This window comes from Ranitomeya variabilis, chromosome 3, assembly GCF_051348905.1.
Source record: "Ranitomeya variabilis isolate aRanVar5 chromosome 3, aRanVar5.hap1, whole genome shotgun sequence".
NCBI lineage: Eukaryota > Metazoa > Chordata > Amphibia > Anura > Dendrobatidae > Ranitomeya > Ranitomeya variabilis.
The window spans coordinates 727,465,014-727,484,551 of record NC_135234.1 but is presented as its reverse complement, the minus strand read 5'-3'; positions in this window follow the sequence as shown (position 1 = coordinate 727,484,551).

The window sequence follows — 19,538 nt, the reverse complement described above, 5'->3', positions numbered from 1 at the left end:
CACAGAAGTTTATAATGCAGAGCCGTAAAAATAAAAAATCATATTTTTTCACAAAAATGATCTTTTCGCCCCCAATTTTTTATTTTCCCAAGGGTAAGAGAAGAAATTGGACTCCAAGAGTTGTTGTACAATTTGTCCTGAGTACGCTGATACCTCATATGTGGGGGTAAACCACTGTTTGGGCGCATGGCAGAGCACGGAAGGGAAGGAGCGCCATTTGACTTTTCAATGCAAAATTGACTGGAATTGAGATGCTACGCCATGTTGCGTTTGCAGAGCCCCTGATATAACTAAACAGTAGAAACCACCCATAAGTGACCCCATTTTGGAAACTAGACCCCCAAGGAACTTATCTAGATGTGTTGTGAGAACTTTGAACCCCCAAGTGTTTCACTACAGTTTATAACGCAGAGCCGTGAAAATAAAAATTCTTTTTTTTCCACACAAAAATTATTTTTTAGCCCCCAGTTTTGTATTTTCCCAAGGGTAACAGGAGAAATTGGACCCCAAAAGTTGTTGTCCAATGTGTCCGGAGTACGCTGATACCCCATATGTTGGGGTAAACCCCTGTTTGTGCGCACGGAAGAGCTCGGAAGGGAAGGAGCACGGTTTTACTTTTTCAACGCAGAATTGGCTGGAATTGAGATTGGACGCAATGTCGCATTTGGAGAGCCCTTGATGTGCCTAAACAGTGGAAACTCCCCAATTATAACTGAAACCCTAATCCAAACACACCCCTAACCCTAATCTCAACTGTAACCCTAACCACACCCCTAACCCTGACACACCCCTAACCCTAATCCCAACCCTATTCCCAACCGTAAATGTAATCCAAACCCTAACCCTAACTTTAGCCCCAACCCTAACTTTAGCCCCAACCCTAACTGTAGCCCCAACCCTAACCCTAACTGTAGCCCTAACCCTAGCCCCAACCCTAGCCCTAACCCTAACCCTAGCTCTAACCCCAACCCTAGCCCTAACCCTAGCCCTAACCCTAACCCTAGCCCTAACCCTAGCCCTAACCCTAATGGGAAAATGGAAATAAATACATTTTTTTAATTTTTTGTAACTAAGGGGGTGATGAAGGGGGATTTGATTTACTATTTATAGCGCGTTTTCTAGCGGATTTTTGATTGGTAGCCGTCACACACTAAAAGACGCTTTTTATTGCAAAAATGTTTTTTGCGTTACCACATTTTGAGTGCTATAATTTTTCCATATTTTGGTCCACAGAGTCATGTGAGGTCTTTTTTGCGGGACGAGTTGACGTTTTTATTGGTAACATTTTCGGGCACGTGACATTTTTTGATCGCTTTTTATTCCGATTTTTGTGAGGCAGAATGACCAAAAAAAAGCTATTCATGAATTTCTTTTTTGGGGGGGGCGTTTATACCATTCCGCGTTTGGTAAAATGGATAAAGCAGTTTTATTCTTCGGGTCAGTACGATTACAGCGATACCTCATTCATATCATTATTTTATGTTTTGGCACTTTTATGCGATAAAAACTATTTTATAGAAAAAAATAATTATTTTTGCATCGCTTTATTCTGAGGACTATAACTTTTTTATTTTTTCGCTGATGATGTTGTATCATGGCTCGTTTTTTGTGGGACAAGATGACGTTTTCAGCGGTGCCATGGTTATTTATTTCCGTCTGTTTGATCGCGTGTTATTCCACTTTTTGTTCAGCGGTATGGTAATAAAGCGTTGTTTTTTACCTCGTTTTTTTTTTTTTTTTATGGTGTTCACTGAAGGGGTTAACTAGTGGGGCAGTTTTATAGGTCGGGTCGTTACTGACGCGGCGATACTAAATATGTGTACTTTTATTGTTTTTGTTTTTTATTTAGCTAAAGGAAAATATTTATTGGAACAATATTTTTTTTTTTTATTATTATTTATTTAGGAATTATTATTTTTTTTTACATTTTTACTTTGCCCCAGGAAGGGGGGCATCACAGTAAAGTGACAGATCACCGATCTGACACTTTGCTGTGTACTGTGTCAGATCGCCGATCTGACGTGCACAGAAGGGAGGCTTCCCGGCGCCTGCTCTGAGCAGGCGCAGTGAAGCCACCTTCCTGCAGGACCCGGATGCAGCCCCGCGGCCATTTTGGATCCGGGGACTGCAGGGAGGAGACGCTCGGTACAAGGTGAGCACATCGCCTTGTACCAATCGTCTCAGGGAAGCACGCAGGGAGCCCCCTCCCTGCGCGATGCTTCCCTATACCGCCGGCACACTGCAATCATGTTTGATCGCAGTGTGCCGGGGGTTAATGTGCCGGGGGCAGTCCGTGACCACTCCTGGCACATAGTGCCAGATGTCAGCTGCGATAGTCAGCTGACACCCGGCCGCGATCGGCTGCGCTCCCCCCGTGAGCGCGGCCGATCGCGCTGGACGTACTATTCCGTCCTTGGGAAGTAGGGCCCACCCCACATGGACGGAATAGTACGTCCAATGACAGAAAGGGGTTAAATCAGAAAGTTGTGTTACACAAAATGTCATACTTTTTACACTATAAGATGCACTTTCTTCCCAAAATTGTTTTGGGGAAAATGGGGGTGCGTCTTATTGTCCGGATGTACTTACCAGGAGTGTGGCGATAGCAGGATTCAGGCGATTCTTCTGGCTCTGGGCTGGGAAGACGAAGTGTTCGGTGGTCTGACACTGCAGGCCGATGACCTTACTTCTATCCCAGGCTGGTGTGGCAGGTTCGGCAGTCCGGGAGCTCCGCCGACAATTTCTGAAAATCTGGAGTCCTCACACTTCCATTACTGTAATGCAGTGGCCTCCAGGAAAATGGCCGCCAGAGGCAGCTCATGTGCAGGTTGAGATCTCAGCAACAAGATCTCGTCCTGGGATCTCGGGAGACGAGATCTTGGTGCCGAGATCTCATTTTGAGCATGCACCATTTTCCCGTAGGCCACCGCATTGCAGCAATGGAAGTGTAAGGACTTTAGGCTTCACAAAATGTTGACTGAGCTCCCGCACCATCGACCTCCGGGTAACCTGCCGCACCTGCTTGGAATGAGTCAGATCATCGTAAGACCACTGAACACCTCCTGTAACTCCATCAGTGCTCCCAATCACAGACCCGCCCCCCGTGCAAGCTGGACACGGATTCCCACTTGATGCATTAATTTTTTTCTCTATTCTCCTTCTGAAAATTTGCGGTGCGCCTTATGGTCCAGTGCGTATTATAGCCTGAAAAATACGGTAGTTAATAAATAACATTTCACTCATGTCTACTTTACATCTGCATCATTTTTGAAACATGATTTAAAAAAAAAAAGTTAAAAGGGTTGAAAGTTGACCAGCGATTTCTCATTTTTCCAGCAAAATTTACAAAACATTTTTTTAGAGTCCACTTTACATTTGAAGTGACTTTGAGGGGTCTATATGATAGAAAATACTCTAAAGTGAAACAATTTTTAAAACTGCACCCCTCAAAGTGCTCAAAACCACGTTCTAGAAGTTTATTAAAGGGAATCTGTCACCCCATTTTTCTCCTATAAACTGCGGCCACTGCCATTAGGTGCTTATCTACAGCATTCTGTAATGCTGTAGATAAGCCCCCGATGTAACCTGAAAGATGAGAAAAAGAGGTTAGATTATACTCAGGGGCGGTCCCGCTGCGGTCCGGTCCGATGGGTGTCGCAGTCCAGGTCCGGCTCCTCCCATCTTCATGCAATGACGTCCTCTTCTTTGCTCCCTGTCGCAGCTCCTGCGCAGGCGTACTTTATCTGCCCTGTTGAGGGCAAAGCACTGCAGTGCGCAGGTGACGGGAAAGGTCAGAGAATGCTTTAGGTAAGCCCCTGATGGCGGTGGCCGCAGCTTATAGGCGAAAAATGGGGTGACAGATTCCCTTTAACTCTTTCGGTGCTTCACAGCAATTAATGGAATGTGTAAGAAAAACATTTTAACATTTTACTTTCTTTAAAAAACTTTTACTTTAGCCCCAACCCAAACTTTTTATTTTCACAAGGGTAACAGGAAAAAATGCACCATACAATTTGTTGTGCAATTTCCCTGCAGTACGCTGATACTCCATAAGTGGAGGAAAACTACTGTTTGGGTGCACAGCGGGGCTTGGAAGGGAAGGAAAATTTGCCTTTTTGAGCACAAAATTTGCTGGAATCATTAGCAGACTCATGTCGCGTTTGGAGAGCCTCTGATGTGGCTAAACAGTAGAAACCCCCCATTTCTGAAACTAGACCCCCTCAAGGAATTTATCTAGATGTGTGGTGAACACTTTGAACTCCCAGGTGCTTCACAGAAGTTTATAATGTTGAACTGTGAAAATGAAAAAATACATTTTCCCTGCAAAAATGTTGGTTTTGTCCCAAATTTTTCATTTTTACAAGGGTAACAAGAGCAATATGGACCATACAGTTTATGGTGCAATTTCTCCTGAGTACGCCGATACCCCATATGTGGGGGTAAACTACTTTCGAGGCACATTGCAAAGCTCAGAAGGGAATAAGTATCATATTAGAGTTCAGATTTGCTGAAATGGTCACATTGGCAGAGCTACTGAGGTGTAAAAGCAGCAGAACCCCACCATAAGGAATGTCATTTTACAAACTACACCTCTCAATGAATTCATCTAGGGGTGCAGTAAGCATGTTGCACCACATGTGCCTCACAGAAATTTATACCATTGGACTGTGAAGAACGAATAATTACATTTTTACTGCTAAAATGTTGTTTTAGCCCCATTTTTTGTTCATTTTTATTAAGGGCTAATAGGAAAAAATGAATCTATCATGATGTTGAGGAATTTCTCACGAGTGCGCCAGTACACTACATGTTATTAGGAACTACTTTTCAGCACAGTGGAAATCTCAGAAAGGAAGAAGCTCCAGATTACAGCTCAGATTTTACTGTTGTGGTTTGCAGGAGCCATGACCCACTGGGAGAGCTCCTGATGTGATAGAACAGCAGAACCCCCCCATAAGTGACCCCATTTTACATACTACAACTCTCAATTAATTCATCTAGGGGTGCAGTGATCACATTGACACCATGGGTGTGTCACTGAATTTCATACCATTGGGCGGTGAAGAAAAAATAATTCAATTTTTACCACCAAAATTTTGTTTTAGCTCCAGATTTTACATTTTTACATGGGAAAATGGGTAAAAATGGCACCAACATTTGCGTACAGTTTCTGCTAAAAGTGGCAATACCCCATATGTGGCTGTACAGTACTGCTTAGCCACACAGTGAGACTTTGGGGGACGGAGCGCTATTTGCCTCCTGGAGCTCCAATTTTCCTAAAATAGTTTGCAGAATACCCCCCTAAAGTGACCCCATTTTGGAAGAACTTATACCCCTTTGGGAATTTATTTACAGGTGTAGTGATGATTTGGCTCCATAAGGGTATGTTTCCATGGTCAGTTTTGCATCAGGATTTGCTCAGGATTTGACACAGGTAAAATCTGTACCAAATCTGCACCTGAGGTCACAGGCAGGTCACCTAATAGAGGGATAATAGATGGATATGAAAATCAGTCCGCAGCTGCATATTTAGCCTTTACTGTCTATTAGAATAGGAGCACCCCCCCAAAAAAAAGTGACGTGGGTCCCCCTATAATTTATAGCCAGAAAGGCTACGCAGACAGCTGTGGGCTGATATTCATAGCCTAGAGAGGGACCATGGATATTGCCCCCCCCCCCGAGCTACAAATACCAGCCCGCAGCCGCCCCAGAGATGGCGCATCTGGAAGATGCGCCATTTCCGGCGCTTAGCCTCTCTCTTCCTACTCGCATGTAGCGGTGGGATATGGGGTAATAAGGGGTTAATGTCACCTTTGTAAGGTGACATTAAGCCAGCTTATTAATGGAGAGGCGTCAATAAGATACCTACCATTGCTAATCTTATAGTTGTGAAGGGGTTAATAAAACACACACACATGCAGAATAAAGTATTTTAATGAAATAAAACATCACATAGTTTTGTCATCTTTATTACACTGGTAATCCAAGCGAAGCCATCATCTGGAAAAAAAGAAAAATAATAAACCAACAGTATACTCCCTGTGTCTGACATAGTCCTTAAAGGGAACCTGTCACCAGAATTTGGCGGGACCGGTTTTCGGTCATATGGGTGGGGTTTTCGGGTGTTTAATTCACCCTTTCCTTACCCGCTGGCTGCATGCTGGCTGCAATATTGGATTGAAGTTCATGCTCTGTCCTCCGTAGTACACGCCTGCGCAAGGCAATCTTGCCTTGCGCACACGCAGTATGCTTTGCCCAACTGCGGGCAAAGCTGAAAAGCATTAGTGCGCATGTGCGGCGCAGTATGTCCCGTAAGTATTTCGCTGTGTTCCGGGACATAGTGCGCCGGCGCCGGCTTAGGGAGTGCAGAATTCCCTGGATTTCTTTTGAGAAACGAGGAACCATAGCGCTCTTCCAGAGCCTTTGTTCTACCGGTAACATGGAAGCCCCCATATATTTCTGTTAACAGATGACAAACCTGTGTGGCGAGTTGTTTTTTTTTTGTGGATTGAGTTGAAGCTTTTATTGGCAACATTTAACATAATGTTTGGCATCACATTTATCCGGCGCCCTATGCTGAGTGCTTACTTTGGGGTTTCTATCTAAATCTCCAAGTGACTTGATTTGGATGAAACCCAGGAGGGATCCATCTTTTCAGATGTGCACAAAACTGTGACAGACTCCACTTTTATGCACACCTAAAAAAGACGGACACCGCTGGATCATAGGCTAGACAGCGTCCTCACTTTCCTCATCTGCCTCATTATAGGGAGTCTTCCACCGGTGTTTACATTTGAATCACATATTTACACAGAAACCCTTGTGTAAGGGCTCAGCGTAGAGCACAGTATAAATGTGAGCCGATCCTTACTGCAATCTTTGGGAGGCAGAATGAACAAATCAACAACAGATGAATAATTGTTTTTATTTTTTACTCCGCTCCTCCTACAGTATAAGTGATTTGGCGACTTAATTCATCAAGTCGGTGTGATTACAGCGATACCAGATTTACTGTATATTGGGTTTTTATGTTTAGCTGCTGTCACACGCTAAAGGATGCTATATATTGAAAAAAAAGTTTTTGCATTGTCATATTTTGAAAGATATAATTTTTGCATATTTTTGCCAAAAGATTCATGTTGATGCTTGTTTTTTGTGGGACAAGTTGATATTTTTATTGGTACCATTTTTGGACACATGACATTTTTTAATTGCTTTCGATTCCAATTTTTGGGAGGCAGAATGATCAAAAAACATCAATTCAGGAATTTTTTTTGGAGGGTTGTATGCCGTTCCATGTGTGGTCAAATTGATAAGGCAGCTTTATTCCTCAGGTCAGTACGATTACAAAGATACAGCTTTTACTCAGTAAAAACTATTTTATAGAAAAAATTATTTTTATATTGCTATTTTTATATTGCTTTTATATTCCTAAGAGATATAACTTTTTTATTTTTCGGCTGATGGAGCTGTATTGCGGCTTGTTTTTTGAGGGACAAGATGACGTCTTTAGACATATTATTTTTATTTACATTCGTCTTTTGATCGCGTTTTATTCCAATTTTTGTTTGGCAGTATGATGAAAAAGTATAGTTTTTTTGCCACGTTTTGTAAATATGTTTTACGGTGTGCACTGAAGGAGTTAACTAGTGTGACAGTTTTATAGGTTGGTTCGTTCAAGATGCGGTGATACCAAAAGTGTACTTATTTTCCCATAAAATACTTATTTATGGGTACAATACATACAGGTCCTTCTCAAAAAATTAGCATATAGTGTTAAATTTCATTATTTACCATAATGTAATGATTACAATTAAACTTTCATATATTATAGATTCATTATCCACCAACTGAAATTTGTCAGGTCTTTTATTGTTTTAATACTGATGATTTTGGCCTACAACTCCTGATAACCCAAAAAACCTGTCTCAATAAATTAGCATATCAAGAAAAGGTTATCTAAACGACCTATTACCCTAATCTTCTGAATCAACTAATTAACTCTAAACACATGCAAAATATACCTGAGGCTTTTAAAAACTCCCTGCCTGGTTCATTACTCAAAACCCCCATCATGGGTAAGACTAGCGACCTGACAGATGTCAAGAAGGCCATCATTGACACCCTCAAGCAAGAGGGTAAGACCCAGAAAGAAATTTCTCAACAAATAGGCTGTTCCCAGAGTGCTGTATCAAGGCACCTCAATGGTAAGTCTGTTGGAAGGAAACAATGTGGCAGAAAACGCTGTACAACGAGAAGAGGTGACCGGACCCTGAGGAAGATTGTGGAGAAGGACCGATTCCAGACCTTGGGGAACCTGAGGAAGCAGTGGACTGAGTCTGGTGTGGAAGGAAATGGGCTACAGGTGCCGCATTCCCCAGGTAAAGCCACTTTTGAACCATAAACAGCGGCAGAAGCGCCTGACCTGGGCTACAGAGAAGCAGCACTGGACTGTTGCTAAGTGGTCCCAAGTACTTTTTTCTGATGAAAGCAAATTTTGCATGTCATTCGGAAATCAAGATGCCAGAGTCTGGAGGAAGACTGGGGAGAAGGAAATGCCAAAATGCCTGAAGTCCAGTGTCAAGTACCCAGTCAGTGATGGTGTGGGGTGCCATGTCAGCTGCTGGTGTTGGTCCACTGTGTTTCATCAAGGGCAGGGTCAATGCAGCTAGCTATCAGGAGATTTTGGAGCACTTCATGCTTCCTGGCACCTGCTCACAGTGCCAAAACCACTGGTAAATGGTTTACTGACCATGGTATTACTGTGCTCAATTGGCCTGCCAACTCTCCTGACCTGAACCCCATAGAGAATCTGTGGGATATTGTGAAGAGAAAGTTGAGAGACGCAAGACCCAACACTCTGGATGAGCTTAAGGCCGCTATTGAAGCATCCTGGGCCTCCATAACATCTCAGCAGTGTCACAGGCTGATTGCCTCCATGCCACGCCGCATTGAAGCAGTCATTTCTGCCAAAGGATTCCCGACCAAGTATTGAGTGCATAAATGAACATTATTATTTGATGGTTTTTTTGTTTGTTATTAAAAAACACTTTTATTTGATTGGACAGTTGAAATATGCTAATTTATTGAGACAGGTTTTTTGGGTTATCAGGAGCTGTAGACCAAAATCATCAGTATTAAAACAATAAAAGACCTGACAAATTTCAGTTGGTGGATAATGAATCTATAATATATGAAAGTTTAATTGTAATCATTACATTATGGTAAATAATAAAATTTAACACTATATGCTAATTTTTTGAGAAGGACCTGTATATATTTTTGTTTGCTTTGTTTTTGTTTTCTTTTTTTACTTTTTTATTTGGTCCATCTATGGGACTTTCAGTCTTCTGATGGCTGTTATAATGTACTAGATGGTAACCCGATTCTAACGCATCGGGTATTCTAGAATATGTATGTAGTTTATTTATGAAGATTTTAGAATAATGCAATTTATACACAGGATTCGTCCGGACTGCGCCTGTCAATGATTGCTCGCGGCCAGCCACGTAGTATATAGCACAGCCACGTAGTATATAACAGCCCACGTAGTAAATAGCACAGCCACGTAGTACATAGCACATCCACGTAGTATATTGCACAGCCACGCAGTATATAGCACAGCCACGTAGAATATAGCACAGCCCACGGAGTATATAGCACAGCCCACGGAGTATATAGCACAGCCACGTAGTATATAGCACAGCCACGTAGTATATAACAGCCCAGGTAGTAAATAGCACAGCCACATAGTACATAGCACAGCCACGTAGCATATTGCACAGCCACGTAGCATATAGCACAGCCACATAGTATATAGCACAGCCCACGGAGTATATAGCACAGCCACGTAGTATATAGCACATCCCACAGAGTGTATAACAGCCCACATAGCATATAACACAGTCACGTAGTTTGTAACAGCCCACGTAGCATATAACACAGCTCACGTAGTATATAACAGCCCACGTACGCAGTATATAACACAGCCCACGTAGTGTATAACACAGCCCACATAGTGTATAACACAGCCCACGTAGTGTATAACACAGGCCACATAGTATATAGCACAGCCATGTAGTATATTGCACAGCCACGTAGTGTATTGCACAGCCCACATAGTATATTGCACAGCCCACGTAGTATATTGCACAGCCCACGTAGTACATTGCACAGCCCACGTAGTATATTGCACAAACCATGTAGTATATTGCACAGCCCACATAGTATATTGCACAGCCCACGTAGTACAGTGCACAGCCCACGTAGTACATTGCACAGCCCATGTAGTACATTGCACAGCCCACGTAGTACATTGCACAGCCCATGTAGTATATTGCACAGCCCACGTAGTACATTGCACAGCCCACATAGTACACTGCACATACCCCGTAGTACATTGCACAGCCCACGTAGTACATTACACATCCCACGTAGTACATTGCAAGGCCCACGTAGTATATTGCACAAACCATGTAGTACATTGCACAGCCCATGTAGTACATTGCACAGCCCACGTAGTATATTGCACAGCCCACATAGTATATTGCACAGCCCACGTAGTACATTGCACAGCCCACGTAGTACATTGCACAGCCCACATAGTACATTGCACAGCCCACGTAGTACATTGCACAGCCCACGTAGTATACTGCACAGCCCACGTAGTACATTGCACAGCCCACGTAGTACATGGCACAGCCCACGTAGTATATTGCACAGCCCACGTAGTATATTGCACAGCCCACGTAGTATATAGCAATGTGGGCATCATATCCCTGTTAAAAAAAAGAATTAAAATAAAAAATAGTTATATACTCACCTTCCGTTGGCCCCCGGATCCAGGCGAAGCATTTACCGATGCTCCACGTAGTACATAGCACAGCCACGTAGCATATTGCACAGCCCCTGTCATGTCGGACGCTGTTCAGACCAGGTCATTCGACAGACAGCGGTAATTCCGCTTTTGACCACTATTTGCTCATTGGCGTCGGCTAGATTTTATCTAGCTGGTCCGGGGTTAATTTACCTACGATATCGGCAACAGGGAGTTGTTGGCTATCAAGTTGGCCTTTGAGGAATGGCGACACTTCTTGGAGGGGTCGGTACATCAGGTTACTGTTATTACCGATCATAAGAATCTGCTGTATTTGGAGTCAGCCAAGCGTCTGTCCCCCAGGCAGGCTCGCTGGGCATTGTTTTTCACTCCGTTCAATTTTGTTGTCACTTACAGACCGGGGTCTAAAAACACTAAGGCGGATGCTCTATCCAGGTGTTTTCCAGGGGCAGAACCTCGGGAGGATCCAGTACCCATCCTCCAAAAGGGTGTTGTGGTTTCGGCTCTCACTACCGAGGTTGAGGCTGAGATTGCCAAGGCTCAGGAGGAGGTACCATCTGAGCTTCCCATCAACAAATCTTTTGTACCGCTTCATCTCCGCCTAAAGGTTTTGGCGGAGCATCATGATGCTGTCCTGGCTGGCCACCCAGGGGTTAGAGGTACCTTGGAGTTGGTGTCACGTCGGTTTTGGTGGCCCAAGATCCAACAGGACGTGGTCTCATACGTCATACGTGTCAGCTTGTACCACGTGCGCTAGGGCTAAGACGCCCCGCTCCCGTCCTGTTGGCACACTACTTCCTCTTGAGGTACCTAGTAAGCCATGGATGGAAATCTCCATGGATTTCATCACTGATTTGCCCTCCTCAGCTGGGAACACGGTCATCTTGGTGATTGTTGATCGGTTTTCAAAAATGTCGCACTTTGTGTCTTTGCCATCGTTGCCTAATGCTAAGACTCTGGCTCAGGTATTCGTGCAGGAGGTGGTCAGACTTCATGGGGTTCCGTCTGACATCATGTCTGATAGGGGTACTCAGTTTGTGGCAAAATTTTGGAAAGCATTTTGCTCACGGCTGGGGATCAAGTTGTCTCATTCTTGGGCGTTTCATCCTCAGTCAAATGGTCAGACTGAGCGTATGAACCAAAATTTGGAACAGTATTTACGCTGCTTTGTCTCTGATAACCAGGAGGAGTGGTCTACGTTCCTTCCTTTGGCTGAGTTTGCCATCAATAATCACCGCCAGGAGTCGTATGGGGAGTCTCCGTTTTTTTGTGTTTATGGGCTACATCCTCAATTTTGTACTTTGAGTCAGGGGGGCTCTTCCGGCATTCCGGAGGAGGACCAGTTAGGAGCACAATTGTCATCAGTCTGGAGGAGAGTTAAACAGCGCCTGTTGAGTGAGGGTGCTAGGTACAAACGTGTGGCTGACAGTAGGCGTGTGCCAGGTCCGGACCTGAGTGTGGATGACTGGGTGTGGTTATCCACAAAAAACATAAGACTCAAAATACCATCCCTTAAATTGGGTACACGGTTTATTTGTCCATTTAGGGTCACCGCCGTCATTAACCCAGTAGCGTACCGATTGGAGCTTCCTACGGTGTATAAGATACACAACGTGTTCCACAGGTCTCTTTTAAAGAAGGTGGTGGGTTCTGTGGACGCGGCGCCTATGCCACTTCCAGTCTTGGTGGATGGTAATTTGGAGTTTGAAGTCTCCAAGGTGGTTGACTCTCGTGTAGTGCGCCGCACTTTACAGTACTTTGTACACTGGCGTGGTTATGGGCCTGAGGAGAGGTCCTGGGTACCAGCCTCTGACATTCATGCGGATCGGCTGGTCAGGTTTTCTCACCGTCGCCATCCAGACAAGCCGGGTCCTATAAGCCGTGAGGGCCCTGGGGTCCCTCGTAGAAGGCGGGGTACTGTCATGTCGGACGCTGTTCAGACCAGGTCGTTCGACAGACAGCGGTAATTCCGCTTTTGACCACTATTTGCTCATTGGCGTTGGCTAGATTTTATCTAGCTGGTCCGGGGTTAATTTACCTGATGCTCGGATTGGAAGCTGGGCCATGCCCATTGCCTTCAAATAGTTCTCCTGAACATTGGGCGTCGCCGATTATAGCTTCTGTCTTGCGCGTTGTTATCTTGGTCTGGAGTGGTGAGCTAGAAGTTGGAGTATCGTTGCTGGTGGTGTATTTCCCTTTGTCTTATTTACTCCTTGCTATATTTGTATTTATTTTGCCCTGCGCATTTATAGTGTATTCCTGAGTGACTGCGGCGTGGTGTATATTTTCCGTTATCCTTGTCTGTTCTAACTGTGGGTATTGGTGTATGATCTTTTCACTGGGTGGTGGGCAGTTGTTTCAGCCTAGGGTTGAAACAGGAGACAGGGCGAGGGTCGAGGCCTAGACATGCACACCATCATTGTAAACTCTAGGTAGAGGGTCAGTCAGGATGTCCCTAGTCTGAGGGAAATTGCAGGGGCCCGGGTTATTAGCTCTTGCCCACCTAGTCTCCCCGTGACAGCCACGTAGTATATAGCACAGCCACATAGTATATAGCACAGCCCACGGAGTATATAGCACAGCCCACGGAGAATATAGCACAGCCACATAGTATATAACACAGCCCACGGAGTATATAGCACAGCCACGTAGTATATAGCACATCCCACAGAGTGTATAACAGCCCACATAGCATATAACACAGCCACGTAGTTTGTAACAGCCCACGTAGCATATAACACAGCTCACATAGTATATAACAGCCCATGCACGCAGTATATAACACAGCCCACGTAGTGTATAACACAGCCCACGTAGTGTATAACACAACCCACGTAGTGTATAACATATGCCACGTAGTATATAGCACAGCCATGTAGTATATTGCACAGCCACGTAGTATATTGCACAGCCCACGTAGTACAGTGCACAGCCCATGTAGTACATTGCACAGCCCACGTAGTATATTACACAGCCCACGTAGTATATTGCACAGCCCACGTAGTAATGAATTAAAATAAAAAATAGTTATATACTCACCTTCCGTTGGCCCCCGGATCCAGGCGAAGCGTTTACCGATGCTCCTCGCGTGCTCCGGTCCCAAGAGTGCATTGCGGTCTCGTAAGATGATGATGTAGCGGTCACCGGAGCGTCGCGAGGAGCGGGAAAGGCCTGTTCTGGATGCGAGGGGCCGACAGACGTTGAGTATATAACTATTTTTTATTTTTTTTATTATTATTTTTAACATTAGATCTTTTTACTATTGATGCTGCATAGGCAGCATCAATAGTAAAAAGTTGGTCACACAGGGTTATTAGCAGCGGTAACGGAGAGCGTTACACAGCGGCATAACACGGTCCATTAACGCTGCCATTAACCCTGTGTAAGCGCTGACTGGAGGGGAGTATGGAGCGGGCACTGACTGCGGGGAGTAAGGAGCGGCCATTTTGCCGCCGGACTGTGCCCGCCACTGATTGGTCACGGCAAAACAGCCAAGACCAATCAGCGACTTGGGATTTCCGTGACAGACAGACAGACAGAAGGACAGACAGAAAGACGGAAGTGACCCTTAGACAATAATGTATTGCAATGTACCAATCACTTCTGCTCTCACACAAGCTTTGCAGACCATGCACTGGGCATGGTCTAACAAGCTTGCTAAAGCCTGGTGACCTCTAGTCACTATGGCAGCGATCAGGCCCTCATGATGACATTACAGGGGCACCGATTAGAGTGAAGCCCCCACTCTCTCCCCGCCTTCTAAATTGAAATCAACCACAATATTTCGGGGGTTAAACTTCCAGGAACTCCTGGCAGTGAGAGCTGAGTGTCAGCTGTTATGTAAGCTGAACAGCTTCTGTGCACGCAAAATCGACAGGATATATTCATACATCCAAGGTCGGGAAGTCCTTCCCAACCTGGACGTATGAATATGTCTAAGGTCGTAAAGCGGTAAATAGATCAGACTTTTACGGATGTGGTATAACGAACTTGCATTTTTTAATTTTTATTTCCTTATTTTTTAACTGCCCTGGTAAGAAGCGGCGGGCCAGCAAGAGAATGCACTATCAGTGCGCATTGAATAGGTGAGAGCAGAGGCCAGCCTCCAAAAAGACATTATCAGTATTTCAGGACGAGTCTAGGCTCTGTTCTCCATTTGTGCTGCGTTTTTTCCTTTTCAATGCCACTGGCAGAGCACTCTCTTGCCAGCTCATCACTTCTCATTAGAGCTGGTAAAGAAGCGCACTGTCACTTTGCATTCAAAGGAAATCTAGCACTGTAATCATGTAGCTCATAGTGAGATGTTGGAATTGACAACCCACTCCCAGTCCATGAAATGAACGTTGCTACTGACGCTTCATTTCAGGGTGAGGAAAGCAGCTGCCACAGTGACCGCAGCCTCTGCTCCCTGATGATGTCTAGTTTTAGTTTTCCAGCATGCACTGAGGAGTCTCAAACAAAATGTCATTGATATGAGAGTAAAAAATAAAATGGCAGGATGATAGAGTATAGAGGGAGTGAGAAAACAGTAAGAAAGTGTGCATGACAGCACGAGAAACATCAGTGGTTCTAATGGACGGTAAGATCCTTACAGCCAGTCTGAGAGCTGTGGTTCCCACGTTGTCAGATGACTGTAGCTGTGACCGGTGGTAAAAAGGTTACCGTCGTTCACAGATGTCGGCTGATGGGAGAGTATTACTCTCATCACCCTATGCCTGCTGTTGTTGATAACAGCGAGAGCAGACGCCGCTGATGGGAGTATTGATCAGCCGGTACCTGTGCTATAAATAAATAATTTTAAAAAATTCTGTGAGGTCTCTACTAATTTTGATAACCAGAGCAGGTAAAACAGACAGCTGCAACCCTCAGCTGTCAGCTTTATCATGGCTGGTTATCAAGAATAGAGGTGTCCCACACTGTATTATTAATTATTTAAATAATAATTAACAAAACTGGAGTGTGGTCCCCCCCTAATTTGACAACCAGCCAAGCTAAAGCAAAAAGCTGGTGGGCTGGTATTCTCAGACTGGTAAGGGGTCATGGATATTGGCCCCCCAGCCTAAAAGTGGCAGCCCGCAGCCACCCCAGAAAAGGAGCATCTGTTAGATGAACCAATCCTGGTGCTTTGCCTGGCTCTGCTCACTTGCCCTGATGCATTGGGAAGTGGGGTAATGGTTGTGGGGTTGATGTCATCTGTTTTATGGCTGCTGACCAGAGGTTAGTAATGGAGGGGTGCCTATAAGATGCCTCATTACCAAATCCATAGTTGGATTGGAGAAAAGACACAGCCAGAATAAAATCCTTTAATTGAGATAATGACACAGACTCCTTTATTTAGAAAAAAATAAAAAAGCACAGACACACTCATTTTACGCCAAATCCATTGAAGCCCATGTCTCCTGTAAAAGACATCAGCCATAAAACAGCAGTTATCAACCCCACCAATATTACCCCACATACAGCCGCACGACAGCAAGTGGGAAGAGCCAGGCAAATTGGCGCATCTAATAGAAGCACCTTTCTGGATCGGCTGCGGGCTGCTATTTTTAGGCAGAGGGGCCAATATCCATGGCTCCTTACCAGTCTGAGAATACCAGCCCCTATCTTGGCTGATTGTCAAAAATGAGGGTGCGCCATTTAAATAATTAAAAAAAGGTTGTGGGACCACTCTATTATCAATAAACAGCAATGATAACGCTTACAGCTGAGGGTTGCAGCCTGCAGCTGTCAGTTTTTCCTGCTCTGGTTATCAAAAATAGAAGAGACCCACATCATTTTTTATTATTTATTTATTTATATCACAAGCGCAGGCTCATGAATACTACCATGAATGGCACCTCCTCTTGCTGTTATCTGCTACAGCTGGTGTAGGCTGATGGGAGAAGTACTCTCTCATCAGCCGATGCCTGTGACTGGAGGTAACCTTTTTACTGCTGGTCGCAGCTGCTGTTATCTGACAGCGTGGGAATCGCAGTTCTCTGACCGGTGGTAATGATCTTATGACATGATCACGCTGCTGACGTCGCTCTGACCCGTTGATCAGAGCTTTAATTTTACTCACGTCTGAAATATGCAAGTACAGTTGTTAACTGGGAGCCGCCACGCTGCACTGTCTCAGAGCCGGCTGTCAGCTCAACAGCCGGCCAGGAGAAAGGCTGAATTCCAGTCCCAGCAAAATGCAGCCACTGGGTGTAAAACATCGGACCTCCGAAATAGGCAGCTCAACGGTGCCCCACCACCTGAGGTAGAAGCCCTGTCTGCTCCTCCCTAGATACGCCTCTGTTCACACCATTCCATGGTATAGCTAATGACTTGAAAAATTTTTTGTATCCTTCTACTGACTGATAACTTTCAACAATGAGATCCCTGTGTTGTGTTGTATGCTGTTTACGGGCAATGTCTTTTCCTTTAAAATACAACTAAGAAAATGTCAAGAAAATCCTCCTAGAACAGCTAATGTTATATGAGGCTAATCAGAATCACTGTAAATGATAGCGGCTGTGTACTGATTACTATATAAAATGACTTTGCTGTGACTAGCTAATTCTGAACACAACCACATCCCAATTATACAACCACTTAGTTTTATTTTTAGGTTCCCCCTCAAAATTATTTCTGTTTGTTTCTCAATGGATGTGTACAGATTATAGCTGATATTAAAGGGAACTTGTCACCCCCCTGGCATTTTTAACTAAAAGAGCCACCTTGTGGAGCACTAATGCTGCATTCTGTCATTCTTATTTGGGGTCCCTTCTCGGGCCGCGGGTACACGCAGGCGCGAGAATAAAGACATCATGTGATATGAGTCAAAGGGCAGCTCAAACTGCACATGCCGAAAAAAAACTTACAGCGCAGGCGCCGGGGACGTAAGTGAATGTAGAGGAGGTGGCGCCTGGCGCACGGAGGAAATGAGCGATGGCTGGGAGGCGTTTGTGTCCGGGGGGAAAAGATATGCCCCCTGGACAGACTACAGGTATGGCGCGCAAATTATAAAAACAAATATTTCAGCGTTGGAAGGGACCCCAAATAAAAGAGCCACCTTGACAGAATGCAGCATTAGTGCTGTACAAGTGGCTCTTCTTGGCATTATATTTTTACATGACAAAAGCCTGGCATTGTAACTGGGATGTGTAGACTTTTTAAATCAACTGTATGTTCGTGGTTACCATTAGTTAGTAATATTGCTATATGTTTTCTTCTTTTTTGTTAGTGTCTCTCACAGTAATGTAGGCTGGATGTGAACTCAGTGTGTATCCAGTATATAGAAAAGAGACTCAATAACGTGGTAGGTACAGCTATAAATTACAAGGGCTTGTCAAAGTTTTGGCAACCCTGGTCAAAATTAGTTATTGTGAACAGTTAAGCAAGTTGAAGATGAAAAGAAAAATCTCTAAAAGGCCTAAAGTTAAAGATGACACATTTGCTTTGTATTTTAAGATATATATATATATATATATATATATATATATATATATATATATATATATTCATAGTTTATATTTTTAAAATTGCAAAAAGGAAATGGGCCAATGCAAAAGTTTGGGCACCCTGCATGGTTAGCACCTAGTAGCACCTCCTTTTGAGAGTATCACAGTTTGTAAACACTTTTTGTAGCCAGACAAGAGTCTCTCAATTCTTATTTGAGAGATTTTCACCCATTCTTTCTTGGTAAATTCTTCCACCTATGTGAGACTCCTGGATCTTCTTACATGCACTGCTATTTTGAGGTCTAGCCACAGATTTTCAATGATGTTCAGATTAGCGGACTGTGAGGGTTGTTGCAAAACCTTCGGCTTGTGCCTTTTGAGGTAGTCTATTGTGGGCTTTGATTTATGCTTAGGATAACTATCCATTTGTACAAGACATCCTCTTTTCAACTTAAGCTTTTTTACAGATGGTGTTACGTTTGCATCAAGAATTTGCTGAAATTTCATTGAATCCACTCTTCCCTCTACCTGTGAAATGTTCCCTGTGCGATTGGCTACAACACAATCCCAAAGCATGATTGATCCACCCTCATGCTTAATGGAGGGTGAGATGTTCTTTTCCTGAAATTCTGTGTCCTTTTTTTCCACTCTACCTTTGGTCATTGTGGCCAAAGAGTTCTATTTTAACCTAATCAGTCCACATAACTTGTTTTCAAAATGCATCAGGCTTGTTTAGATGTTCTCTTGAATAATTCTGAAACTGAATTTAATGGTGAGGATGTTTCGTGGGTGTGTCAGGTGTGACAGACAGTCATCCTGGATCAGGCTGTAGAAGGTCTTTGCGATTAGCTCAAGCACGCTGTTGATTTTTGCATCTCTGTCGTGGAGCGATATCTCTCTCCCTTTAGGACCCAAGTGTTGCCTCCGCCTTCTGCTGCTAATAGACACCGATATTGAAGATTCTGTGTCTGCAGCATGCTGCTGGTCTTAGCTCTTACTTGTCTCTATCTAGTTGGATGTACTAACAATCGGTTATTTCCTTCTCATAGAACTCTTGGAGGATTGCTGGCGTGACATCTCAGTTGTTTTCTCAAGCTAAGAGTTCCCCTTGTTCATCTAACTTCTTTGTCTTTAGTTGTCGTGGGGACTGAATAGCGCACACCTCATCACTTCCCTATCCAGGGCCTATCGCTAGGGTCAGGCAGGGATTAGGTTCCTGCTTGGCGATAGCTGGAGATCCTATATAGGGATGGTTAATGCAGACAACATGATTT